General features: G+C 45.2%; 1 long non-coding RNA gene across 2 annotated transcripts; it reads left to right on the forward strand.

The window, feature by feature from the left end:
- Positions 1-26,191, forward strand: LOC140694087 (uncharacterized). 2 transcript variants are annotated; one of them, XR_012069842.1, is made up of 3 exons: positions 1-235; positions 3,435-3,507; positions 26,048-26,191. It is a non-coding gene; the product is annotated as an uncharacterized lncRNA (long non-coding RNA). The 2 variants fall into 2 exon arrangements; XR_012069843.1 differs by lacking the exon at positions 26,048-26,191 and adding an exon at positions 4,561-4,710.
- The last annotated feature ends 647 nt before the right edge of the window (positions 26,192-26,838 follow it).

Raw genomic sequence — 26,838 nt, forward strand, 5'->3', positions numbered from 1 at the left:
ACACAGCTTCCCGGACCAAACACCTAAGCCAAGCTCCACAGAGGGCGGCAGCCCCTCCATCACACTGATCCACCCACAGAACTCTGCCCGGTTACCTAGGATCCAACAGCCACAACAAGCCTCGCGGTACACACCAACATTCCACCTGGAATCCAACCGCTAACTGCCATCCCCAATGGCTGCTGCATCTTGTCAGTGTTGGGGGAGGGGCTGCATCCGACGAGAAGTTCCTAAGGTAAATGTGATTCTACCCACTAGCGTCCCATGGGCCTTTCTTCTTCCCTCTTTCCTTTTGTTCAGATCTCTATGCACAGTACCAATGGAGGGAAGTGTGTCCCTTTTCAGTTGATGGTTTCACACGTCTTTAAACTTTCTAACAGTTCACAGTACACAGAGACCCACTAAAGGAGACTTATGTTCCTATAATATCCGTACACCCGGAACACATATGCGTCGCCTGATTTCTGCTGAAACACCCGCACTCTCAGGACATGGATCCATTGGTTTCATGGGGGCTGAAATTCCAAGAAATGAAACCAACCCCAATGTGCACTTTGCTGTCAGTCTCTTTTGCTCTTAGTACACTTTGGCAGAGCTACTTGCCTTTGTTATAGGCTTCTTACAATTCTTCTCTACGTAGCCTAGAATATGGCATTCCTTCATCCTGTTGGAAGACATACAAGTCTACATCACGGACTAGGAATCCATTTGATTCCAAATCGGCATTAGGGTTAGGTCACGATATGTTCTTATGAATCAAAATTTACGAATATGAATGCACGCCTCCGAATACAAGTGTGCTGAGTACATGCAAGCCGCGATAATGGGTCGATGCATGCTGAATGATCCTTGACATCACCTTAAGTATTTTCTTTTGAATAATCATGGTTCCCTTGGTAAATATCAGCCAACCGTACCATTTTGGTGTTTGCTTGTTGGTTTGATTCTTTGTTGGTCTGCTTCTCGCTTGTATTGCAAACACGACAGGCCATGCATCTCTCCTTAAGCATGAAACAGAGAGTCAAATAAGCTGATTCACTTAACAGAGTGCTTCCAATCACCTATGATTTCCTGCTTCCCTCTCCCATCTTTAGGGTTTTGATGTCCTCCTTGCCTTCTTCTTGTTTCTTCTTTGACACTCCTGCTCTTCTTGCATTTCCAATAATGGTTTCTTCTTTCCATTTCATCTTGCTGCTTTTCTATTCAGGGTAGATTTCTCAACCATTCTTGTAGGATAAGTTTGAACTGCTGAATTCTTTTAAGATTTGCCGGTTTGTGGAATTTTCTAGCTCTGCCGTTATTAGGAATGGCGGTCATGTGGCATAGGCTCCCCTAGGTGGCAGCATTTGGCCATTCAGGATATGGTCTGTGTCCTGGCACTCCTCCCTCTCCTGCAATATTGCTGCCGAGATATCAGCTGAATCCCCTCTTGAGGTTCCCTTGTGACTATGTTGTTTCCTCCAGGTGCATTTTAAATCACTGTGATATTCGTGAGCTTTGTTGATTTGAATCATACAGCTGCTGGTAGGTCTATAGGGATTCCACCTCCTTTGGATGCTGTGTAATTCCTGAATTCGCATACATGATTCTTTCTTGGCTTTCAGGAAGTTTCAGTCTGATTTTTCTACAGATAAATTTTCAGACATTTTTTGTTTCCTTATCTCTTACTTTTCCATCTGGGACCCTTATGAATTCTAGTCTTTCATGCCCTGTCTTAACCCAGGGTTCAACAGCAATGTTTACATTGCTTTGCACTTGCTTTCCTATGTCTGCTTCTGACCGAGGTTTTTCTGATCCCATGTCTTCACAGTCATTCACGCGTCCCTCTGCATTATCTAGTCTGCTTACGACTAAATTTTAGCCCTGATATTATCACATCCATTGAGTTTCCTGATATTTTTTGGCTCGTCTTTAGACTTTCTCTTCCCCTTTTCCGGTATTCTGCCTTATGTGATTCTGAGACACTGTTGTTTTTCAGTGATTTCCTGACCTCCATTTTCAACACATGGTCTGGATAGCGTTTTGCAGTCTAGTTGTTTGAAAGCTTATCTTTTGGGCCTTCAATATCTTTGGAACTGAAAATGGTACTTCCTGTTTCTTTTACTGTACTTCTTCACCTCTACTGCTCAGGTAATATCAGGTATGTAATGTGGACTTCTAGGGCTTTGTTAAGTGAAAATTTTAGACTTTTGGCTCTACGCAATTCCATGGGATTTCTGTGCGGACAATTTCTCCTAGACATTGATGCCATATCGTGTTCCTGTGTGTGTTGTCTGGTATATCTCCAATTGCTGTTGTTGCATTAGTTTTGATGAAAAACCAATACTATTTCGATTTGCATAACTTCATTTTGATAATGCTTATCTCACAATTCTGAAAGTGCGCAGGACACTTCCTCTTGTGGAAATGAAGCTTTTAAAGGTTCTCAGCTCTGCATTCTGCTCTATGTCATTTTGGAGTGTTTCCAAAACAGCAAACTGAGAGTGCGCTTGTGCTTTGTAGTTCCACGGGAATGTGCCAATGAAAGCAGTTCTTCTCAGAGCTTCTCTGTCTACAGAAACACCAGTGGAAGCATATCTATGGATGTCACATATCAGGGCCTGCTGGAATGATCCCGCAGACCTACCTTGGTGTCCTCGGTGCCGTACAGTGCTGGTGCCATCCAAAATGTAGCATCCGCTTTAGGGAGATAAGGCTGTAGGTAATGCTTCCTCTTCTAACACTGTGGACTAGGACCACTCTTCCTTGTCCTCTCATCCTTGTGGCACGGGTGCACGAAGGCAACCACACAGCTGTTGCGCATCCTGTGCCTCAAACCAAGCCATAATCCCAGCCCAGGTTATGAATGTAGCAGATCCTAAGGCTTTTCATTCTGATTTCAAAACCAAGGCCCCCTGGATCCCTCAGACCAGATGAACGATATCTCTGATTCAGCCCCACACGTGCTCTATTGGCAAAATGCCCAATTGGTCCCTGGTCCTGCAGATGCACTGGGTGTGGCCATGGGACATATTGGTAATCTCAACCACGTGACCAGTTTTGATGCTTTATCATTGGTACACATTTTGGTTTGCTCTCTTGCTTCGACCCACCACATCCCACAATGCACTCCAGATCCCTGAGACTCAGCGTGTGCCATCATTCGTAGCCCTATCCCTCACAGAACGTTGCCTCTGCTACCTCAAATGTGGCAGCTGGGATCTTGGACTCCGAATCAACTGTGGGGATATTTTGCGCTGGTTTCTTTGAGTTCTGTCAGCCAAGCATCTGCTGTGCACTCTTGTAAATCTCAGCACATCACCTTCTATCCCATGTCTCCTGTCCGCTTGAGAGTGTGCGTCCAAGTTAAACAGAGTTTCACCCTTGTTGCTCCATCACCAGGGGTCAGACCCTCACTGGATTCCATTTCCTGCTTTGCCTTCTCCTGCTTCCAGGTGTCCTGAGGCCTCATCCTGTCTTTGGAAGTAACTGACCTCTCTTCGGCAAGTGTCCTGTGCCAAGGGCTGGGTGAGTGGATGTTTCCATTGCTCTGTTCATGGGAGCGAGTGAGTGCAGGTTGCACTTCTTCTCTGCCAACTGGGCATCGATGAATCAACACTATCCAGATACATTTCACAGAAATGTGATATTTGCTTAGCTCTTTGTTTCTATACAGCCATGGTGGGAGGGATGGTCCGAATACACCTGTTTTGACATTGTGTTGATATCTCATTTGCAGTCTTTAAGAAGTTTAAAAGAATTCATTTACATGTTTTGGGAGTTATACGAAAATGAAGTTATTTTTTGAAACACACTCAATCGACCTAGAAGCCAGACTTGTCAATTTTGGTAACATTTTGTCAGCTCGACGGAAAACCTAGACAGATAGAATGCAAATTGGCAGTCCAAACTGTTAAAGGGTTCATGTCGGCTCTTTACGGTTGAAGCCTCCGAAACCAACAGGAACCATGAAATAACTATTGGAAACTTGAAATAACCCCCAAACTTGGATACACTTGTGCATTGGTGCCCTTTACTCCCAATGACACCTACTGGCCAATATTGGCATTTCAAGGGGTAACATCCCTCTCTAGGAAAATACAAGAGGAAAGAAACCAAATATATACATGTAGGTTTGAATCCAAAAGCACCTAGAGGCATTCTAGCTAGGAGAACCCTGCTGCAATTATGCTAGTCTATGGAGAACCAGGTGTTCTTCTATCAGTGATGAGAACGCTTAATCATCCGATCATGTTGGGTAAAGCCATTTAACGCAACCAAGTCTGCACCCGCATGATATAGTGCCCACGGGGGCTTGACTCAAGTGAAAGACGATCCACATAAGCTGTGTCTTTTATATCATTGGCGACTTTTACAGTACAGTTCTCTTTCTGACTTGTACTATTTACCTATACTGTCTTGAAAAATTGAGGCCTAATACAGATTCAAGTTCAGTCAGATTCCCCTCTCTTACCACACTCCCTTCACCCCAGGGAAGACATAAACACAACATTTGCTGAATCTAGCGGAAGGCCATCGTTTCTAGGTGTGAGCTAAGTATTCAATTCCTATCTATTTCAGCCAAGTTTATTGGACCTTTAAGGAGTTCACTGTTGTTCACAGAGTGTGAAGCTGGAGGAACTCTGATTCTAGGAGGGGCTTGTTTTACTCGTAATGGCTTCATTGCAGCTCAGCTACTGATCCTTCAAAATGGATGCCTGTGTGGAGGGGAGGGAAGGCAAGTGCTTGCTAGCTAGGCCCAAACCTGGGAAAAGGCTTACCTGGGCTTGGTGAATTCTGGTCTGAATGGCTTGGGAAGGCCCCTTGGGAAGTGTGGATTCCCATGACCTCTTCCAAGAACAGGAGCGTTTTGATCATCTCTGCCATCTCTTCTCTTGCAGACGTCAGGGACCTTGGACCCGTTCTTGGAGAAGAGAATTGAGGAACTTCCTCAAGTCCACGTTGGCACTCCGTATGTTTCTGCCAGTATCAGCGAGGTTCAATATGTCTCATGAATGTCTTTTGAGCCTGGTATCCTCTACAGCTGTCTCCACGCCAGTATTCTCCATTGTAGCAGAACATCTCTCATCCATGTGTTCGCATCTCTCCTCAATCCGTTCAGCCAGCTTTTCGGCCAGCTTCTCTTCGTGTCTCCCCTAAAGTTGACTTCACCAGGACTGGGCAAGTCTGAAAGTACCTCGGAGCCTCACCAGTAAGCTGATGACAGGCAGATCTTCCACTGTCTGCCCTTTCAGGTTCTGGAAACTGACCTGTGACCTCAGGTCTTTGGGCAGCAGCAGTATCTCGAACTTACACAGCTTCCCGGACCAAACACCTAAGCCAAGCTCCACAGAGGGCGGCAGCCCCTCCATCACACTGATCCACCCACAGAACTCTGCCCGGTTACCTAGGATCCAACAGCCACAACAAGCCTCGCGGTACACACCAACATTCCACCTGGAATCCAACCGCTAACTGCCATCCCCAATGGCTGCTGCATCTTGTCAGTGTTGGGGGAGGGGCTGCATCCGACGAGAAGTTCCTAAGGTAAATGTGATTCTACCCACTAGCGTCCCATGGGCCTTTCTTCTTCCCTCTTTCCTTTTGTTCAGATCTCTATGCACAGTACCAATGGAGGGAAGTGTGTCCCTTTTCAGTTGATGGTTTCACACGTCTTTAAACTTTCTAACAGTTCACAGTACACAGAGACCCACTAAAGGAGACTTATGTTCCTATAATATCCGTACACCCGGAACACATATGCGTCGCCTGATTTCTGCTGAAACACCCGCACTCTCAGGACATGGATCCATTGGTTTCATGGGGGCTGAAATTCCAAGAAATGAAACCAACCCCAATGTGCACTTTGCTGTCAGTCTCTTTTGCTCTTAGTACACTTTGGCAGAGCTACTTGCCTTTGTTATAGGCTTCTTACAATTCTTCTCTACGTAGCCTAGAATATGGCATTCCTTCATCCTGTTGGAAGACATACAAGTCTACATCACGGACTAGGAATCCATTTGATTCCAAATCGGCATTAGGGTTAGGTCACGATATGTTCTTATGAATCAAAATTTACGAATATGAATGCACGCCTCCGAATACAAGTGTGCTGAGTACATGCAAGCCGCGATAATGGGTCGATGCATGCTGAATGATCCTTGACATCACCTTAAGTATTTTCTTTTGAATAATCATGGTTCCCTTGGTAAATATCAGCCAACCGTACCATTTTGGTGTTTGTTTGTTGGTTTGATTCTTTGTTGGTCTGCTTCTCGCTTGTATTGCAAACAGGACAGGCCATGCATCTCTCCTTAAGCTTGAAACAGAGAGTCAAATAAGCTGATTCACTTAAGAGAGTGCTTCCAATCACCTATGATTTCCTGCTTCCCTCTCCCATCTTTAGGGTTTTGATGTCCTCCTTGCCTTCTTCTTGTTTCTTCTTTGCCACTCCTGCTCTTCTTGCATTTCCAATAATGGTTTCTTCTTTCCATTTCATCTTGCTGCTTTTCTATTCAGGGTAGATTTCTCAACCATTCTTGTAGGATAAGTTTTGAACTGCTGAATTCTTTTAAGATTGGCCGGTTTGTGGAATTTTCTAGCTCTGCCGTTATTAGGACTGGCGGTCATGTGGCATAGGCTCCCCTAGGTGGCAGCATTTGGCCATTCAGGATATGGTCTGTGTCCTGGCACTCCTCCCTCTCCTGCAATATTGCTGCCGAGATATCAGCTGAATCCCCTCTTGAGGTTCCCTTGTGACTATGTTGTTTCCTCCAGGTGCATTTTAAATCACTGTGATATTCGTGAGCTTTGTTGATTTGAATCATACAGCTGCTGGTAGGTCTATTGGGATTCCACCTCCTTTGGATGCTGTGTAATTCCTGAATTCGCATACATGATTCTTTCTTGGCTTTCAGCAAGTTTCAGTCTGATTTTTCTACAGATAAATTTTCAGACATTTTTTGTTTCCTTATCTCTTGCTTTTCCATCTGGGACCCTTATGAATTCTAGTCTTTCATGCCCTGTCTTAACCCAGGGTTCAACAGCAATGTTTACATTGCTTTGCACTTGCTTTCCTATGTCTGCTTCTGACCGAGGTTTTTCTGATCCCATGTCTTCACAGTCATTCACGCGTCCCTCTGCATTATCTAGTCTGCTTACGACTAAATTTTAGAACTGATATTATCACATCCATTGAGTTTCCTGATATTTTTTGGCTCGTCTTTAGACTTTCTCTTCCCCTATTCCGGTATTCTGCCTTATGTGATTCTGAGACACTGTTGTTTTTCAGTGATTTCCTGACCTCCATTTTCAACACATGGTCTGGATAGCGTTTTGCAGTCTAGTTGTTTGAAAGCTTATCTTTTGGGCCTTCAATATCTTTGGAACTGAAAATGGTACTTCCTGTTTCTTTTACTGTACTTCTTCACCTCTACTGCTCAGGTAATATCAGGTATGTAATGTGGACTTCTAGGGCTTTGTTAAGTGAAAATTTTAGACTTTTGGCTCTACGCAATTCCATGGGATTTCTGTGCGGACAATTTCTCCTAGACATTGATGCCATATCGTGTTCCTGTGTGTGTTGTCTGGTATATCTCCAATTGCTGTTGTTGCATTAGTTTTGATGAAAAACCAATACTATTTCGATTTGCATAACTTCATTTTGATAATGCTTATCTCACAATTCTGAAAGTGCGCAGGACACTTCCTCTTGTGGAAATGAAGCTTTTAAAGGTTCTCAGCTCTGCATTCTGCTCTATGTCATTTTGGAGTGTTTCCAAAACAGCAAACTGAGAGTGCGCTTGTGCTTTGTAGTTCCACGGGAATGTGCCAATGAAAGCAGTTCTTCTCAGAGCTTCTCTGTCTACAGAAACACCAGTGGAAGCATATCTATGGATGTCACATATCAGGGCCTGCTGGAATGATCCCGCAGACCTACCTTGGTGTCCTCGGTGCCGTACCGTGCTGGTGCCATCCAAAATGTAGCATCCGCTTTAGGGAGATAAGGCTGTAGGTAATGCTTCCTCTTCTAACGCTGTGGACTTGGACCACTCTTCCTTGTCCTCTCATCCTTGTGGCACGGGTGCACGAAGGCAACCACACAGCTGTTGCGCATCCTGTGCCTCAAACCAAACCATAATCCCAGCCCAGGTTATGAATGTAGCAGATCCTAAGGCTTTTCATTCTGATTTCAAAACCAAGGCCCCCTGGATCCCTCAGACCAGATGAACGATATCTCTGATTCAGCCCCACACGTGCTCTATTGGCAAAATGCCCAATTGGTCCCTGGTCCTGCAGATGCACTGGGTGTGGCCATGGGACATATTGGTAATCTCAACCACGTGACCAGTTTTGATGCTTTATCATTGGTACACATTTTGGTTTGCTCTCTTGATTCGACCCACCACATCCCACAATGCACTCCAGATCCCTGAGACTCAGCGTGTGCCATCATTCGTAGCCCTATCCCTCACAGAACGTTGCCTCTGCTACCTCAAATGTGGCAGCTGGGATCTTGGACTCCGAATCAACTGTGGGGATATTTTGCGCTGGTTTCTTTGAGTTCTGTCAGCCAAGCATCTGCTGTGCACTCTTGTAAATCTCAGCACATCACCTTCTATCCCATGTCTCCTGTCCGCTTGAGAGTGTGCGTCCAAGTTAAACAGAGTTTCACCCTTGTTGCTCCATCACCAGGGGTCAGACCCTCACTGGATTCCATTTCCTGCTTTGCCTTCTCCTGCTTCCAGGTGTCCTGAGGCCTCATCCTGTCTTTGGAAGTAACAGACCTCTCTTCGGCAAGTGTCCTGTGCCAAGGGCTGGGTGAGTGGATGTTTCCATTGCTCTGTTCATGGGAGCGAGTGAGTGCAGGTTGCACTTCTTCTCTGCCAACTGGGCATCGATGAATCAACACTATCCAGATACATTTCACAGAAATGTGATATTTGCTTAGCTCTTTGTTTCTATACAGCCGTGGTGGGAGGGATGGTCCGAATACACCTGTTTTGACATTGTGTTGATATCTCATTTGCAGTCTTTAAGAAGTTTAAAAGAATTCATTTACATGTTTTGGGAGTTATACGAAAATGAAGTTATTTTTTGAAACACACTCAATCGACCTAGAAGCCAGACTTGTCAATTTTGGTAACATTTTGTCAGCTCGACGGAAAACCTAGACAGATAGAATGCAAATTGGCAGTCCAAACTGTTAAAGGGTTCATGTCGGCTCTTTACGGTTGAAGCCTCCGAAACCAACAGGAACCATGAAATAACTATTGGAAACTTGAAATAACCCCCAAACTTGGATACACTTGTGCATTGGTGCCCTTTACTCCCAATGACACCTACTGGCCAATATTGGCATTTCAAGGGGTAACATCCCTCTCTAGGAAAATACAAGAGGAAAGAAACCAAATATATACATGTAGGTTTGAATCCAAAAGCACCTAGAGGCATTCTAGCTAGGAGAACCCTGCTGCAATTATGCTAGTCTATGGAGAACCAGGTGTTCTTCTATCAGTGATGAGAACGCTTAATCATCCGATCATGTTGGGTAAAGCCATTTAACGCAACCAAGTCTGCACCCGCATGATATAGTGCCCACGGGGGCTTGACTCAAGTGAAAGACGATCCACATAAGCTGTGTCTTTTATATCATTGGCGACTTTTACAGTACAGTTCTCTTTCTGACTTGTACTATTTACCTATACTGTCTTGAAAAATTGAGGCCTAATACAGATTCAAGTTCAGTCAGATTCCCCTCTCTTACCACACTCCCTTCACCCCAGGGAAGACATAAACACAACATTTGCTGAATCTAGCGGAAGGCCATCGTTTCTAGGTGTGAGCTAAGTATTCAATTCCTATCTATTTCAGCCAAGTTTATTGGACCTTTAAGGAGTTCACTGTTGTTCACAGAGTGTGAAGCTGGAGGAACTCTGATTCTAGGAGGGGCTTGTTTTACTCGTAATGGCTTCATTGCAGCTCAGCTACTGATCCTTCAAAATGGATGCCTGTGTGGAGGGGAGGGAAGGCAAGTGCTTGCTAGCTAGGCCCAAACCTGGGAAAAGGCTTACCTGGGCTTGGTGAATTCTGGTCTGAATGGCTTGGGAAGGCCCCTTGGGAAGTGTGGATTCCCATGACCTCTTCCAAGAACAGGAGCGTTTTGATCATCTCTGCCATCTCTTCTCTTGCAGACGTCAGGGACCTTGGACCCGTTCTTGGAGAAGAGAATTGAGGAACTTCCTCAAGTCCACGTTGGCACTCCGTATGTTTCTGCCAGTATCAGCGAGGTTCAATATGTCTCATGAATGTCTTTTGAGCCTGGTATCCTCTACAGCTGTCTCCACGCCAGTATTCTCCATTGTAGCAGAACATCTCTCATCCATGTGTTCGCATCTCTCCTCAATCCGTTCAGCCAGCTTTTCGGCCAGCTTCTCTTCGTGTCTCCCCTAAAGTTGACTTCACCAGGACTGGGCAAGTCTGAAAGTACCTCGGAGCCTCACCAGTAAGCTGATGACAGGCAGATCTTCCACTGTCTGCCCTTTCAGGTTCTGGAAACTGACCTGTGACCTCAGGTCTTTGGGCAGCAGCAGTATCTCGAACTTACACAGCTTCCCGGACCAAACACCTAAGCCAAGCTCCACAGAGGGCGGCAGCCCCTCCATCACACTGATCCACCCACAGAACTCTGCCCGGTTACCTAGGATCCAACAGCCACAACAAGCCTCGCGGTACACACCAACATTCCACCTGGAATCCAACCGCTAACTGCCATCCCCAATGGCTGCTGCATCTTGTCAGTGTTGGGGGAGGGGCTGCATCCGACGAGAAGTTCCTAAGGTAAATGTGATTCTACCCACTAGCGTCCCATGGGCCTTTCTTCTTCCCTCTTTCCTTTTGTTCAGATCTCTATGCACAGTACCAATGGAGGGAAGTGTGTCCCTTTTCAGTTGATGGTTTCACACGTCTTTAAACTTTCTAACAGTTCACAGTACACAGAGACCCACTAAAGGAGACTTATGTTCCTATAATATCCGTACACCCGGAACACATATGCGTCGCCTGATTTCTGCTGAAACACCCGCACTCTCAGGACATGGATCCATTGGTTTCATGGGGGCTGAAATTCCAAGAAATGAAACCAACCCCAATGTGCACTTTGCTGTCAGTCTCTTTTGCTCTTAGTACACTTTGGCAGAGCTACTTGCCTTTGTTATAGGCTTCTTACAATTCTTCTCTACGTAGCCTAGAATATGGCATTCCTTCATCCTGTTGGAAGACATACAAGTCTACATCACGGACTAGGAATCCATTTGATTCCAAATCGGCATTAGGGTTAGGTCACGATATGTTCTTATGAATCAAAATTTACGAATATGAATGCACGCCTCCGAATACAAGTGTGCTGAGTACATGCAAGCCGCGATAATGGGTCGATGCATGCTGAATGATCCTTGACATCACCTTAAGTATTTTCTTTTGAATAATCATGGTTCCCTTGGTAAATATCAGCCAACCGTACCATTTTGGTGTTTGTTTGTTGGTTTGATTCTTTGTTGGTCTGCTTCTCGCTTGTATTGCAAACACGACAGGCCATGCATCTCTCCTTAAGCTTGAAACAGAGAGTCAAATAAGCTGATTCACTTAAGAGAGTGCTTCCAATCACCTATGATTTCCTGCTTCCCTCTCCCATCTTTAGGGTTTTGATGTCCTCCTTGCCTTCTTCTTGTTTCTTCTTTGCCACTCCTGCTCTTCTTGCATTTCCAATAATGGTTTCTTCTTTCCATTTCATCTTGCTGCTTTTCTATTCAGGGTAGATTTCTCAACCATTCTTGTAGGATAAGTTTTGAACTGCTGAATTCTTTTAAGATTTGCCGGTTTGTGGAAATTTCTAGCTCTGCCGTTATTAGGACTGGCGGTCATGTGGCATAGGCTCCCCTAGGTGGCAGCATTTGGCCATTCAGGATATGGTCTGTGTCCTGGCACTCCTCCCTCTCCTGCAATATTGCTGCCGAGATATCAGCTGAATCCCCTCTTGAGGTTCCCTTGTGACTATGTTGTTTCCTCCAGGTGCATTTTAAATCACTGTGATATTCGTGAGCTTTGTTGATTTGAATCATACAGCTGCTGGTAGGTCTATTGGGATTCCACCTCCTTTGGATGCTGTGTAATTCCTGAATTCGCATACATGATTCTTTCTTGGCTTTCAGGAAGTTTCAGTCTGATTTTTCTACAGATAAATTTTCAGACATTTTTTGTTTCCTTATCTCTGGCTTTTCCATCTGGGACCCTTATGAATTCTAGTCTTTCATGCCCTGTCTTAACCCAGTGTTCAACAGCAATGTTTACATTGCTTTGCACTTGCTTTCCTATGTCTGCTTCTGACCGAGGTTTTTCTGATCCCATGTCTTCACAGTCATTCACGCGTCCCTCTGCATTATCTAGTCTGCTTACGACTAAATTTTAGCCCTGATATTATCACATCCATTGAGTTTCCTGATATTTTTTGGCTCGTCTTTAGACTTTCTCTTCCCCTATTCCGGTATTCTGCCTTATGTGATTCTGAGACACTGTTGTTTTTCAGTGATTTCCTGACCTCCATTTTCAACACATGGTCTGGATAGCGTTTTGCAGTCTAGTTGTTTGAAAGCTTATCTTTTGGGCCTTCAATATCTTTGGAACTGAAAATGGTACTTCCTGTTTCTTTTACTGTACTTCTTCACCTCTACTGCTCAGGTAATATCAGGTATGTAATGTGGACTTCTAGGGCTTTGTTAAGTGAAAATTTTAGACTTTTGGCTCTACGCAATTCCATGGGATTTCTGTGCGGACAATTTCTCCTAGACATTGATGCCATATCGTGTTCCTGTGTGTGTTGTCTGGTATATCTCCAATTGCTGTTGTTGCATTAGTTTTGATGAAAAACCAATACTATTTCGATTTGCATAACTTCATTTTGATAATGCTTATCTCACAATTCTGAAAGTGCGCAGGACACTTCCTCTTGTGGAAATGAAGCTTTTAAAGGTTCTCAGCTCTGCATTCTGCTCTATGTCATTTTGGAGTGTTTCCAAAACAGCAAACTGAGAGTGCGCTTGTGCTTTGTAGTTCCACGGGAATGTCCCAATGAAAGCAGTTCTTCTCAGAGCTTCTCTGTCTACAGAAACACCAGTGGAAGCATATCTATGGATGTCACATATCAGGGCCTGCTGGAATGATCCCGCAGACCTACCTTGGTGTCCTCGGTGCCGTACCGTGCTGGTGCCATCCAAAATGTAGCATCCGCTTTAGGGAGATAAGGCTGTAGGTAATGCTTCCTCTTCTAACGCTGTGGACTTGGACCACTCTTCCTTGTCCTCTCATCCTTGTGGCACGGGTGCACGAAGGCAACCACACAGCTGTTGCGCATCCTGTGCCTCAAACCAAACCATAATCCCAGCCCAGGTTATGAATGTAGCAGATCCTAAGGCTTTTCATTCTGATTTCAAACCCAAGGCCCCCTGGATCCCTCAGACCAGATGAACGATATCTCTGATTCAGCCCCACACGTGCTCTATTGGCAAAATGCCCAATTGGTCCCTGGTCCTGCAGATGCACTGGGTGTGGCCATGGGACATATTGGTAATCTCAACCACGTGACCAGTTTTGATGCTTTATCATTGGTACACATTTTGGTTTGCTCTCTTGATTCGACCCACCACATCCCACAATGCACTCCAGATCCCTGAGACTCAGCGTGTGCCATCATTCGTAGCCCTATCCCTCACAGAACTTTGCCTCTGCTACCTCAAATGTGGCAGCTGGGATCTTGGACTCCGAATCAACTGTGGGGATATTTTGCGCTGGTTTCTTTGAGTTCTGTCAGCCAAGCATCTGCTGTGCACTCTTGTAAATCTCAGCACATCACCTTCTATCCCATGTCTCCTGTCCGCTTGAGAGTGTGCGTCCAAGTTAAACAGAGTTTCACCCTTGTTGCTCCATCACCAGGGGTCAGACCCTCACTGGATTCCATTTCCTGCTTTGCCTTCTCCTGCTTCCAGGTGTCCTGAGGCCTCATCCTGTCTTTGGAAGTAACAGACCTCTCTTCGGCAAGTGTCCTGTGCCAAGGGCTGGGTGAGTGGATGTTTCCATTGCTCTGTTCATGGGAGCGAGTGAGTGCAGGTTGCACTTCTTCTCTGCCAACTGGGCATCGATGAATCAACACTATCCAGATACATTTCACAGAAATGTGATATTTGCTTAGCTCTTTGTTTCTATACAGCCGTGGTGGGAGGGATGGTCCGAATACACCTGTTTTGACATTGTGTTGATATCTCATTTGCAGTCTTTAAGAAGTTTAAAAGAATTCATTTACATGTTTTGGGAGTTATACGAAAATGAAGTTATTTTTTGAAACACACTCAATCGACCTAGAAGCCAGACTTGTCAATTTTGGTAACATTTTGTCAGCTCGACGGAAAACCTAGACAGATAGAATGCAAATTGGCAGTCCAAACTGTTAAAGGGTTCATGTCGGCTCTTTACGGTTGAAGCCTCCGAAACCAACAGGAACCATGAAATAACTATTGGAAACTTGAAATAACCCCCAAACTTGGATACACTTGTGCATTGGTGCCCTTTACTCCCAATGACACCTACTGGCCAATATTGGCATTTCAAGGGGTAACATCCCTCTCTAGGAAAATACAAGAGGAAAGAAACCAAATATATACATGTAGGTTTGAATCCAAAAGCACCTAGAGGCATTCTAGCTAGGAGAACCCTGCTGCAATTATGCTAGTCTATGGAGAACCAGGTGTTCTTCTATCAGTGATGAGAACGCTTAATCATCCGATCATGTTGGGTAAAGCCATTTAACGCAACCAAGTCTGCACCCGCATGATATAGTGCCCACGGGGGCTTGACTCAAGTGAAAGACGATCCACATAAGCTGTGTCTTTTATATCATTGGCGACTTTTACAGTACAGTTCTCTTTCTGACTTGTACTATTTACCTATACTGTCTTGAAAAATTGAGGCCTAATACAGATTCAAGTTCAGTCAGATTCCCCTCTCTTACCACACTCCCTTCACCCCAGGGAAGACATAAACACAACATTTGCTGAATCTAGCGGAAGGCCATCGTTTCTAGGTGTGAGCTAAGTATTCAATTCCTATCTATTTCAGCCAAGTTTATTGGACCTTTAAGGAGTTCACTGTTGTTCACAGAGTGTGAAGCTGGAGGAACTCTGATTCTAGGAGGGGCTTGTTTTACTCGTAATGGCTTCATTGCAGCTCAGCTACTGATCCTTCAAAATGGATGCCTGTGTGGAGGGGAGGGAAGGCAAGTGCTTGCTAGCTAGGCCCAAACCTGGGAAAAGGCTTACCTGGGCTTGGTGAATTCTGGTCTGAATGGCTTGGGAAGGCCCCTTGGGAAGTGTGGATTCCCATGACCTCTTCCAAGAACAGGAGCGTTTTGATCATCTCTGCCATCTCTTCTCTTGCAGACGTCAGGGACCTTGGACCCGTTCTTGGAGAAGAGAATTGAGGAACTTCCTCAAGTCCACGTTGGCACTCCGTATGTTTCTGCCAGTATCAGCGAGGTTCAATATGTCTCATGAATGTCTTTTGAGCCTGGTATCCTCTACAGCTGTCTCCACGCCAGTATTCTCCATTGTAGCAGAACATCTCTCATCCATGTGTTCGCATCTCTCCTCAATCCGTTCAGCCAGCTTTTCGGCCAGCTTCTCTTCGTGTCTCCCCTAAAGTTGACTTCACCAGGACTGGGCAAGTCTGAAAGTACCTCGGAGCCTCACCAGTAAGCTGATGACAGGCAGATCTTCCACTGTCTGCCCTTTCAGGTTCTGGAAACTGACCTGTGACCTCAGGTCTTTGGGCAGCAGCAGTATCTCGAACTTACACAGCTTCCCGGACCAAACACCTAAGCCAAGCTCCACAGAGGGCGGCAGCCCCTCCATCACACTGATCCACCCACAGAACTCTGCCCGGTTACCTAGGATCCAACAGCCACAACAAGCCTCGCGGTACACACCAACATTCCACCTGGAATCCAACCGCTAACTGCCATCCCCAATGGCTGCTGCATCTTGTCAGTGTTGGGGGAGGGGCTGCATCCGACGAGAAGTTCCTAAGGTAAATGTGATTCTACCCACTAGCGTCCCATGGGCCTTTCTTCTTCCCTCTTTCCTTTTGTTCAGATCTCTATGCACAGTACCAATGGAGGGAAGTGTGTCCCTTTTCAGTTGATGGTTTCACACGTCTTTAAACTTTCTAACAGTTCACAGTACACAGAGACCCACTAAAGGAGACTTATGTTCCTATAATATCCGTACACCCGGAACACATATGCGTCGCCTGATTTCTGCTGAAACACCCGCACTCTCAGGACATGGATCCATTGGTTTCATGGGGGCTGAAATTCCAAGAAATGAAACCAACCCCAATGTGCACTTTGCTGTCAGTCTCTTTTGCTCTTAGTACACTTTGGCAGAGCTACTTGCCTTTGTTATAGGCTTCTTACAATTCTTCTCTACGTAGCCTAGAATATGGCATTCCTTCATCCTGTTGGAAGACATACAAGTCTACATCACGGACTAGGAATCCATTTGATTCCAAATCGGCATTAGGGTTAGGTCACGATATGTTCTTATGAATCAAAATTTACGAATATGAATGCACGCCTCCGAATACAAGTGTGCTGAGTACATGCAAGCCGCGATAATGGGTCGATGCATGCTGAATGATCCTTGACATCACCTTAAGTATTTTCTTTTGAATAATCATGGTTCCCTTGGTAAATATCAGCCAACCGTACCATTTTGGTGTTTGCTTGTTGGTTTGATTTTTGTTGGTCTGCTTCTCGCTTGTATTGCAAACACGACAGGCCATGCATCTCTCCTTAAGCATGAAACAGAGAGTCAAATAAGCTGATTCACTTAACAGAGTGCTTCCAATCACCTATGATTTCCTGCTTCCCTCTCCCATCTTTAGGGTTTTGATGTCCTCCTTGCCTTCTTCTTGTTTCTTCTTTGCCACTCCTGCTCTTCTTGCATTTCCAATAATGGTTTCTTCTTTCCATTTCATCTTGCTGCTTTTCTATTCAGGGTAGATTTCTCAACCATTCTTGTAGGATAAGTTTTGAACTGCTGAATTCTTTTAAGATTTGCCGGTTTGTGGAAATTTCTAGCTCTGCCGTTATTAGGAATGGCGGTCATGTGGCATAGGCTCCCCTAGGTGGCAGCATTTGGCCATTCAGGATATGGTCTGTGTCCTGGCACTCCTCCCTCTCCTGCAATATTGCTGCCGAGATATCAGCTGAATCCCCTCTTGAGGTTCCCTTGTGACTATGTTGTTTCCTCCAGGTGCATTTTAAATCACTGTGATATTCGTGAGCTTTGTTGATTTGAATCATACAGCTGCTGGTAGGTCTATTGGGATTCCACCTCCTTTGGATGCTGTGTAATTCCTGAATTCGCATACATGATTCTTTCTTGGCTTTCAGGAAGTTTCAGTCTGATTTTTCTACAGATAAATTTTCAGACATTTTTTGTTTCCTTATCTCTTGCTTTTCCATCTGGGACCCTTATGAATTCTAGTCTTTCATGCCCTGTCTTAACCCAGGGTTCAACAGCAATGTTTACATTGCTTTGCATTTGCTTTCCTATGTCTGCTTCTGACCGAGGTTTTTCTGATCCCATGTCTTCACAGTCATTCACGCGTCCCTCTGCATTATCTAGTCTGCTTACGACTAAATTTTAGCCCTGATATTATCACATCCATTGAGTTTCCTGATATTTTTTGGCTCGTCTTTAGACTTTCTCTTCCCCTATTCCGGTATTCTGCCTTATGTGATTCTGAGACACTGTTGTTTTTCAGTGATTTCCTGACCTCCATTTTCAACACATGGTCTGGATAGCGTTTTGCAGTCTAGTTGTTTGAAAGCTTATCTTTTGGGCCTTCAATATCTTTGGAACTGAAAATGGTACTTCCTGTTTCTTTTACTGTACTTCTTCACCTCTACTGCTCAGGTAATATCAGGTATGTAATGTGGACTTCTAGGGCTTTGTTAAGTGAAAATTTTAGACTTTTGGCTCTACGCAATTCCATGGGATTTCTGTGCGGACAATTTCTCCTAGACATTAATGCCATATCGTGTTCCTGTGTGTGTTGTCTGGTATATCTCCAATTGCTGTTGTTGCATTAGTTTTGATGAAAAACCAATACTATTTCGATTTGCATAACTTCATTTTGATAATGCTTATCTCACAATTCTGAAAGTGCGCAGGACACTTCCTCTTGTGGAAATGAAGCTTTTAAAGGTTCTCAGCTCTGCATTCTGCTCTATGTCATTTTGGAGTGTTTCCAAAACAGCAAACTGAGAGTGCGCTTGTGCTTTGTAGTTCCACGGGAATGTGCCAATGAAAGCAGTTCTTCTCAGAGCTTCTCTGTCTACAGAAACACCAGTGGAAGCATATCTATGGATGTCACATATCAGGGCCTGCTGGAATGATCCCGCAGACCTACCTTGGTGTCCTCGGTGCCGTACCGTGCTGGTGCCATCCAAAATGTAGCATCCGCTTAAGGGAGATAATGCTGTAGGTAATGCTTCCTCTTCTAACGCTGTGGACTTGGACCACTCTTCCTTGTCCTCTCATCCTTGTGGCACGGGTTCACGAAGGCAACCACACAGCTGTTGCGCATCCTGTGCCTCAAACCTAACCATAATCCCAGCCCAGGTTATGAATGTAGCAGATCCTAAGGCTTTTCATTCTGATTTCAAAACCAAGGCCCCCTGGATCCCTCAGACCAGATGAACGATATCTCTGATTCAGCCCCACACGTGCTCTATTGGCAAAATGCCCAATTGGTCCCTGGTCCTGCAGATGCACTGGGTGTGGCCATGGGACATATTGGTAATCTCAACCACGTGACCAGTTTTGATGCTTTATCATTGGTACACATTTTGGTTTGCTCTCTTGATTCGACCCACCACATCCCACAATGCACTCCAGATCCCTGAGACTCAGCGTGTGCCATCATTCGTAGCCCTATCCCTCACAGAACGTTGCCTCTGCTACCTCAAATGTGGCAGCTGGGATCTTGGACTCCGAATCAACTGTGGGGATATTTTGCGCTGGTTTCTTTGAGTTCTGTCAGCCAAGCATCTGCTGTGCACTCTTGTAAATCTCAGCACATCACCTTCTATCCCATGTCTCCTGTCCGCTTGAGAGTGTGCGTCCAAGTTAAACAGAGTTTCACCCTTGTTGCTCCATCACCAGGGGTCAGACCCTCACTGGATTCCATTTCCTGCTTTGCCTTCTCCTGCTTCCAGGTGTCCTGAGGCCTCATCCTGTCTTTGGAAGTAACAGACCTCTCTTCGGCAAGTGTCCTGTGCCAAGGGCTGGGTGAGTGGATGTTTCCATTGCTCTGTTCATGGGAGCGAGTGAGTGCAGGTTGCACTTCTTCTCTGCCAACTGGGCATCGATGAATCAACACTATCCAGATACATTTCACAGAAATGTGATATTTGCTTAGCTCTTTGTTTCTATACAGCCGTGGTGGGAGGGATGGTCCGAATACACCTGTTTTGACATTGTGTTGATATCTCATTTGCAGTCTTTAAGAAGTTTAAAAGAATTCATTTACATGTTTTGGGAGTTATACGAAAATGAAGTTATTTTTTGAAACACACTCAATCGACCTAGAAGCCAGACTTGTCAATTTTGGTAACATTTTGTCAGCTCGACGGAAAACCTAGACAGATAGAATGCAAATTGGCAGTCCAAACTGTTAAAGGGTTCATGTCGGCTCTTTACGGTTGAAGCCTCCGAAACCAACAGGAACCATGAAATAACTATTGGAAACTTGAAATAACCCCCAAACTTGGATACACTTGTGCATTGGTGCCCTTTACTCCCAATGACACCTACTGGCCAATATTGGCATTTCAAGGGGTAACATCCCTCTCTAGGAAAATACAAGAGGAAAGAAACCAAATATATACATGTAGGTTTGAATCCAAAAGCACCTAGAGGCATTCTAGCTAGGAGAACCCTGCTGCAATTATGCTAGTCTATGGAGAACCAGGTGTTCTTCTATCAGTGATGAGAACGCTTAATCATCCGATCATGTTGGGTAAAGCCATTTAACGCAACCAAGTCTGCACCCGCATGATATAGTGCCCACGGGGGCTTGACTCAAGTGAAAGACGATCCACATAAGCTGTGTCTTTTATATCATTGGCGACTTTTACAGTACAGTTCTCTTTCTGACTTGTACTATTTACCTATACTGTCTTGAAAAATTGAGGCCTAATACAGATTCAAGTTCAGTCAGATTCCCCTCTCTTACCACACTCCCTTCACCCCAGGGAAGACATAAACACAACATTTGCTGAATCTAGCGGAAGGCCATCGTTTCTAGGTGTGAGCTAAGTATTCAATTCCTATCTATTTCAGCCAAGTTTATTGGACCTTTAAGGAGTTCACTGTTGTTCACAGAGTGTGAAGCTGGAGGAACTCTGATTCTAGGAGGGGCTTGTTTTACTCGTAATGGCTTCATTGCAGCTCAGCTACTGATCCTTCAAAATGGATGCCTGTGTGGAGGGGAGGGAAGGCAAGTGCTTGCTAGCTAGGCCCAAACCTGGGAAAAGGCTTACCTGGGCTTGGTAAATTCTGGTCTGAATGGCTTGGGAAGGCCCCTTGGGAAGTGTGGATTCCCATGACCTCTTCCAAGAACAGGAGCGTTTTGATCATCTCTGCCATCTCTTCTCTTGCAGACGTCAGGGACCTTGGACCCGTTCTTGGAGAAGAGAATTGAGGAACTTCCTCAAGTCCACGTTGGCACTCCGTATGTTTCTGCCAGTATCAGCGAGGTTCAATATGTCTCATGAATGTCTTTTGAGCCTGGTATCCTCTACAGCTGTCTCCACGCCAGTATTCTCCATTGTAGCAGAACATCTCTCATCCATGTGTTCGCATCTCTCCTCAATCCGTTCAGCCAGCTTTTCGGCCAGCTTCTCTTCGTGTCTCCCCTAAAGTTGACTTCACCAGGACTGGGCAAGTCTGAAAGTACCTCGGAGCCTCACCAGTAAGCTGATGACAGGCAGATCTTCCACCGTCTGCCCTTTCAGGTTCTGGAAACTGACCTGTGACCTCAGGTCTTTGGGCAGCAGCAGTATCTCGAACTTACACAGCTTCCCGGACCAAACACCTAAGCCAAGCTCCACAGAGGGCGGCAGCCCCTCCATCACACTGATCCACCCACAGAACTCTGCCCGGTTACCTAGGATCCAACAGCCACAACAAGCCTCGCGGTACACACCAACATTCCACCTGGAATCCAACCGCTAACTGCCATCCCCAATGGCTGCTGCATCTTGTCAGTGTTGGGGGAGGGGCTGCATCCGACGAGAAGTTCCTAAGGTAAATGTGATTCTACCCACTAGCGTCCCATGGGCCTTTCTTCTTCCCTCTTTCCTTTTGTTCAGATCTCTATGCACAGTACCAATGGAGGGAAGTGTGTCCCTTTTCAGTTGATGGTTTCACACGTCTTTAAACTTTCTAACAGTTCACAGTACACAGAGACCCACTAAAGGAGACTTATGTTCCTATAATATCCGTACACCCGGAACACATATGCGTCGCCTGATTTCTGCTGAAACACCCGCACTCTCAGGACATGGATCCATTGGTTTCATGGGGGCTGAAATTCCAAGAAATGAAACCAACCCCAATGTGCACTTTGCTGTCAGTCTCTTTTGCTCTTAGTACACTTTGGCAGAGCTACTTGCCTTTGTTATAGGCTTCTTACAATTCTTCTCTACGTAGCCTAGAATATGGCATTCCTTCATCCTGTTGGAAGACATACAAGTCTACATCACGGACTAGGAATCCATTTGATTCCAAATCGGCATTAGGGTTAGGTCACGATATGTTCTTATGAATCAAAATTTACGAATATGAATGCACGCCTCCGAATACAAGTGTGCTGAGTACATGCAAGCCGCGATAATGGGTCGATGCATGCTGAATGATCCTTGACATCACCTTAAGTATTTTCTTTTGAATAATCATGGTTCCCTTGGTAAATATCAGCCAACCGTACCATTTTGGTGTTTGTTTGTTGGTTTGATTCTTTGTTGGTCTGCTTCTCGCATGTATTGCAAACACGACAGGCAATGCATCTCTCCTTAAGCTTGAAACAGAGAGTCAAATAAGCTGATTCACTTAAGAGAGTGCTTCCAATCACCTATGATTTCCTGCTTCCCTCTGCCATCTTTAGGTTTTTGATGTCCTCCTTGCCTTCTTCTTGTTTCTTCTTTGCCACTCCTGCTCTTCTTGCATTTCCAATAATGGTTTCTTCTTTCCATTTCATCTTGCTGCTTTTCTATTCAGGGTAGATTTCTCAACCATTCTTGTAGGATAAGTTTTGAACTGCTGAATTCTTTTAAGATTTGCCGGTTTGTGGAATTTTCTAGCTCTGCCGTTATTAGGAATGGCGGTCATGTTGCATAGGCTCCCCTATGTGGCAGCATTTGGCCATTCAGGATATGGTCTGTGTCCTGGCACTCCTCCCTCTCCTGCAATATTGCTGCCGAGATATCAGCTGAATCCCCTCTTGAGGTTCCCTTGTGACTATGTTGTTTCCTCCAGGTGCATTTTAAATCACTGTGATATTCGTGAGCTTTGTTGATTTGAATCATACAGCTGCTGGTAGGTCTATTGGGATTCCACCTCCTTTGGATGCTGTGTAATTCCTGAATTCGCATACATGATTCTTTCTTGGCTTTCAGGAAGTTTCAGTCTGATTTTTCTACAGATAAATTTTCAGACATTTTTTGTTTCCTTATCTCTTGCTTTTCCATCTGGGACCCTTATGAATTCTAGTCTTTCATGCCCTGTCTTAACCCAGGGTTCAACAGCAATGTTTACATTGCTTTGCACTTGCTTTCCTATGTCTGCTTCTGACCGAGGTTTTTCTGATCCCATGTCTTCACAGTCATTCACGCGTCCCTCTGCATTATCTAGTCTGCTTACGACTAAATTTTAGCCCTGATATTATCACATCCATTGAGTTTCCTGATATTTTTTGGCTCGTCTTTAGACTTTCTCTTCCCCTTTTCCGGTATTCTGCCTTATGTGATTCTGAGACACTGTTGTTTTTCAGTGATTTCCTGACCTCCATTTTCAACACATGGTCTGGATAGCGTTTTGCAGTCTAGTTGTTTGAAAGCTTATCTTTTGGGCCTTCAATATCTTTGGAACTGAAAATGGTACTTCCTGTTTCTTTTACTGTACTTCTTCACCTCTACTGCTCAGGTAATATCAGGTATGTAATGTGGACTTCTAGGGCTTTGTTAAGTGAAAATTTTAGACTTTTGGCTCTACGCAATTCCATGGGATTTCTGTGCGGACAATTTCTCCTAGACATTGATGCCATATCGTGTTCCTGTGTGTGTTGTCTGGTATATCTCCAATTGCTGTTGTTGCATTAGTTTTGATGAAAAACCAATACTATTTCGATTTGCATAACTTCACTTTGATAATGCTTATCTCACAATTCTGAAAGTGCGCAGGACACTTCCTCTTGTGGAAATGAAGCTTTTAAAGGTTCTCAGCTCTGCATTCTGCTCTATGTCATTTTGGAGTGTTTCCAAAACAGCAAACTGAGAGTGCGCTTGTGCTTTGTAGTTCCACGGGAATGTGCCAATGAAAGCAGTTCTTCTCAGAGCTTCTCTGTCTACAGAAACACCAGTGGAAGCATATCTATGGATGTCACATATCAGGGCCTGCTGGAATGATCCCGCAGACCTACCTTGGTGTCCTCGGTGCCGTACCGTGCTGGTGCCATCCAAAATGTAGCATCCGCTTTAGGGAGATAAGGCTGTAGGTAATGCTTCCTCTTCTAACGCTGTGGACTTGGACCACTCTTCCTTGTCCTCTCATCCTTGTGGCACGGGTGCACGAAGGCAACCACACAGCTGTTGCGCATCCTGTGCCTCAAACCAAACCATAATCCCAGCCCAGGTTATGAATGTAGCAGATCCTAAGGCTTTTCATTCTGATTTCAAAACCAAGGCCCCCTGGATCCCTCAGACCAGATGAACGATATCTCTGATTCAGCCCCACACGTGCTCTATTGGCAAAATGCCCAATTGGTCCCTGGTCCTGCAGATGCACTGGGTGTGGCCATGGGACATATTGGTAATCTCAACCACGTGACCAGTTTTGATGCTTTATCATTGGTACACATTTTGGTTTGCTCTCTTGATTCGACCCACCACATCCCACAATGCACTCCAGATCCCTGAGACTCAGCGTGTGCCATCATTCGTAGCCCTATCCCTCACAGAACGTTGCCTCTGCTACCTCAAATGTGGCAGCTGGGATCTTGGACTCCGAATCAACTGTGGGGATATTTTGCGCTGGTTTCTTTGAGTTCTGTCAGCCAAGCATCTGCTGTGCACTCTTGTAAATCTCAGCACATCACCTTCTATCCCATGTCTCCTGTCCGCTTGAGAGTGTGCGTCCAAGTTAAACAGAGTTTCACCCTTGTTGCTCCATCACCAGGGGTCAGACCCTCACTGGATTCCATTTCCTGCTTTGCCTTCTCCTGCTTCCAGGTGTCCTGAGGCCTCATCCTGTCTTTGGAAGTAACAGACCTCTCTTCGGCAAGTGTCCTGTGCCAAGGGCTGGGTGAGTGGATGTTTCCATTGCTCTGTTCATGGGAGCGAGTGAGTGCAGGTTGCACTTCTTCTCTGCCAACTGGGCATCGATGAATCAACACTATCCAGATACATTTCACAGAAATGTGATATTTGCTTAGCTCTTTGTTTCTATACAGCCGTGGTGGGAGGGATGGTCCGAATACACCTGTTTTGACATTGTGTTGATATCTCATTTGCAGTCTTTAAGAAGTTTAAAAGAATTCATTTACATGTTTTGGGAGTTATACGAAAATGAAGTTATTTTTTGAAACACACTCAATCGACCTAGAAGCCAGACTTGTCAATTTTGGTAACATTTTGTCAGCTCGACGGAAAACCTAGACAGATAGAATGCAAATTGGCAGTCCAAACTGTTAAAGGGTTCATGTCGGCTCTTTACGGTTGAAGCCTCCGAAACCAACAGGAACCATGAAATAACTATTGGAAACTTGAAATAACCCCCAAACTTGGATACACTTGTGCATTGGTGCCCTTTACTCCCAATGACACCTACTGGCCAATATTGGCATTTCAAGGGGTAACATCCCTCTCTAGGAAAATACAAGAGGAAAGAAACCAAATATATACATGTAGGTTTGAATCCAAAAGCACCTAGAGGCATTCTAGCTAGGAGAACCCTGCTGCAATTATGCTAGTCTATGGAGAACCAGGTGTTCTTCTATCAGTGATGAGAACGCTTAATCATCCGATCATGTTGGGTAAAGCCATTTAACGCAACCAAGTCTGCACCCGCATGATATAGTGCCCACGGGGGCTTGACTCAAGTGAAAGACGATCCACATAAGCTGTGTCTTTTATATCATTGGCGACTTTTACAGTACAGTTCTCTTTCTGACTTGTACTATTTACCTATACTGTCTTGAAAAATTGAGGCCTAATACAGATTCAAGTTCAGTCAGATTCCCCTCTCTTACCACACTCCCTTCACCCCAGGGAAGACATAAACACAACATTTGCTGAATCTAGCGGAAGGCCATCGTTTCTAGGTGTGAGCTAAGTATTCAATTCCTATCTATTTCAGCCAAGTTTATTGGACCTTTAAGGAGTTCACTGTTGTTCACAGAGTGTGAAGCTGGAGGAACTCTGATTCTAGGAGGGGCTTGTTTTACTCGTAATGGCTTCATTGCAGCTCAGCTACTGATCCTTCAAAATGGATGCCTGTGTGGAGGGGAGGGAAGGCAAGTGCTTGCTAGATAGGCCCAAACCTGGGAAAAGGCTTACCTGGGCTTGGTGAATTCTGGTCTGAATGGCTTGGGAAGGCCCCTTGGGAAGTGTGGATTCCCATGACCTCTTCCAAGAACAGGAGCGTTTTGATCATCTCTGCCATCTCTTCTCTTGCAGACGTCAGGGACCTTGGACCCGTTCTTGGAGAAGAGAATTGAGGAACTTCCTAAAGTCCACGTTGGCACTCCGTATGTTTCTGCCAGTATCAGCGAGGTTCAATATGTCTCATGAATGTCTTTTGAGCCTGGTATCCTCTACAGCTGTCTCCACGCCAGTATTCTCCATTGTAGCAGAACATCTCTCATCCATGTGTTCGCATCTCTCCTCAATCCGTGCAGCCAGCTTTTCGGCCAGCTTCTCTTCGTGTCTCCCCTAAAGTTGACTTCACCAGGACTGGGCAAGTCTGAAAGTACCTCGGAGCCTCACCAGTAAGCTGATGACAGGCAGATCTTCCACTGTCTGCCCTTTCAGGTTCTGGAAACTGACCTGTGACCTCAGGTCTTTGGGCAGCAGCAGTATCTCGAACTTACACAGCTTCCCGGACCAAACACCTAAGCCAAGCTCCACAGAGGGCGGCAGCCCCTCCATCACACTGATCCACCCACAGAACTCTGCCCGGTTACCTAGGATCCAACAGCCACAACAAGCCTCGCGGTACACACCAACATTCCACCTGGAATCCAACCGCTAACTGCCATCCCCAATGGCTGCTGCATCTTGTCAGTGTTGCGGGAGGGGCTGCATCCGACGAGAAGTTCCTAAGGTAAATGTGATTCTACCCACTAGCGTCCCATGGGCCTTTCTTCTCCCCTCTTTCCTTTTGTTCAGATCTCTATGCACAGTACCAATGGAGGGAAGTGTGTCCCTTTTCAGTTGATGGTTTCACACGTCTTTAAACTTTCTAACAG

Source organism: Vicugna pacos, unplaced genomic scaffold (genome assembly GCF_048564905.1).
Source record: "Vicugna pacos unplaced genomic scaffold, VicPac4 scaffold_20, whole genome shotgun sequence".
In the NCBI taxonomy this organism is placed as follows: Eukaryota; Metazoa; Chordata; class Mammalia; order Artiodactyla; family Camelidae; genus Vicugna; species Vicugna pacos.